This window comes from Sciurus vulgaris (genome assembly GCF_902686455.1).
Source record: "Sciurus vulgaris genome assembly, chromosome: 1".
Lineage (NCBI taxonomy): Eukaryota > Metazoa > Chordata > Mammalia > Rodentia > Sciuridae > Sciurus > Sciurus vulgaris.
Window position 1 is genome coordinate 6,281,693 of NC_136461.1, and position 2,532 is coordinate 6,284,224.

Below are 2,532 nucleotides of genomic sequence, written 5' to 3' on the forward strand. Positions count from 1 at the left end.
ATTTTTTTTTTTTTTTTTTAACTGAAACAAACAAACAAAAACCAGAAGAGCACAAAAAGGAGAACACAAATCCATGCAGATTTCCTCACTCACTATTAACCAGAAGATACATATATATTTTTTTCTTTTCTTTTCTTTTTTGGTACTAGGGATTGAACCCAGGGGTGCTTAACCACTGAACCACGTCCCCAGACCTTTTCACTTTTTAGAGGTGCTTAGGGCCTCGTTAAATTGCTGAGGCTGGTCTTGAACTCACAGTCCCCCAGCCTCAGCCTCCCGAGTCTCTGAGATTACAAGTGCGTGCCACCACACCTGACTATATTTTTTTAAAAGAAAAGAAAACCACTAATATCTCTGTACAGCTCATGCATGCTTGCTGCAAATGAATTCAAACAGTGGAGAGGAGGACACAAACGGGTGCGAAGAAAACAATCACAAGGTCTTGTCCCCAGAAATGAGCAGAAATAGCTTTAGGTTGACGTTCTCTAAGACAGATTGGAGAAGAAGAGAGCAAGAGTATTTTATAAAGACGGGATTCTTCTCTTAATGCTGATTTTAATGCTACATTAATAATTTCGCTTGCAACTAAAGGAATTGCTAAACTGCAAATAAATAGTTTGTCATACAATAAATTCTGTTTCCAAAACCTCTATTGAAAGTTAGAAGCATATGGAAAACATCAAGAAGCAGGAGTCTGGTGGTTGTGGTCGTTCGTGTGATTTTTAACTCCCTGCCTCAGTTTCCATCTTGGGGTTTGTTGACTTTGCCAAGTGTAGACACTGACTCTCCAGTATCTTCCCATCATCTGACCCCTGCTTTCTTAGGTACGTTATTCTTTTTTATTTTTTTATTTTTATTTTTTTTTTCTTTTTGGTACTGGGGATTGAACCCAGGGGGGCTTAACCACTGAGCCTTATCCCCAGCCCTCCTATATTTTATTTAGAGACAAGGACTCACTCAGTTGCTTAGGGCCTCACTAAGTTGCTGAGGCTGGCTTTGAACTCGTGATCCTCCTGCCTTAGCCTCCCAGGCAGCTGGAATTACAGGCGTGCGCCACTGAGCTCAGCTTGTACATTATTCTCACTTTGCTGCTGTTCAGGGTCCTTCTGGTTCCTTCTTTGTTAGCTGCACTCTGTCCTTTCTGCCTCCTAGGGCTCCTTTCCCAGCTGCCTCCCACTTCTTGTGGTGCCCAAACACCAGCACCTTCTTTGGCCCTGAGGACACCTCACTCCGGCTCTTTCTTTCATGCCTGAAACGCACCCACCCTCCCTGTGTCCTCGTGTGAGGCAGAGCTCCGTGCACTGCAGGAGCCCGTGGGCCCACTGTGCCTGTAGACCAGCAGCTGGCAGCCCAGGCTCCACTGCACAGCAGCGAGGCTCCAAGCTGGGCACCCAGGGCCCCGAGACCTTGTGCTGGCCCAGCTCCTGCTCCTCGTCCTCTGGATCCTGCATTTTCTCCTTCATTTTGGATTCGTCCTCACACCTTCAAGGAAGCCCTCCTGGCCCTGGCGGTCTCTGCCAGCGCTCACCGTTTTAACCAAAGACTTCCGTCTGGAGGCCCCTCCACTCTCCTCCGCTCCCCACAGTCAGACTCTGAGTGCTCCCCAGCTCCTTCCACCCCGGTGTTCTGCAAGGTGCACTCTCTGGAAGGCCACAGATTGGCAGTTGCTGCCCTAAGGTAAGAGGCCACCACGCCCACAGCCAACGCAGCCCAGGCACAAGACCCTCAGTTTTATTTACTTATTCATATTTTATTTTTATTTTTTTCAGTGCTAGGGAGGCACTAGGCAAGCACTCTGCCATTGGGCTACCTCCCCAGTCCTCTTTATTTTGAAACAGGGTCTTGCTAAGTTGCTGAATCTGGCCTGGAATTTGCAGTCTTCCTCCCTCAGCTGGGATTATAGGCCTGGCCACTGCACCTGGACATATCTGGCCAAGGCTCTCATTTTGCAAGTAAGAAACAGGGTACTTCACTTGCCCAAGGTCACAGTTACCGAATGGCAATGCCACTAGGTTGCATCTGGAACCATTGCTCCAGGGAGAGAAATTGCCGGTGTTGGGCAAACCTGCTGCTCAAGGCTGACCTGCCACCAGGCATCGGCTGCATCTCACGCCTCGGCTGGGCTCCACACCAGGGCTCCAGCCAAGAGTGGGGGTCTGCTTCATCCAACTCTGGCTTCTGCCCTCTTCTGGGAAGCTTGTTCCTGCTGGCCCCCAGCAGAAAACATTATTAAACCAGGGCAAGAGTGACTGTCACTGACTTAGAGGCTGCGGTACCTCCTCTTCCTCGACTCTCTTCTTGCATGTAGCGATGTGGGCCAAAAAGCCAAGGCTGGACCTCTCGTGACTCCTCCCCAGGAGGGGGTCCATCAGCAAAGGGTGGATTTTCTCCCGTTCGGAAATCTATTTATGTATAAGTTGCACGTAAAAAAATGTGACAGGACAGGAGTGACTGGCAACCCGCCTCTCTGCTGTGTGTTTTCGAGCTCCATCATCCCTGCGCCTCCGGGCCTCTTACATCCCAGCAGCCTCT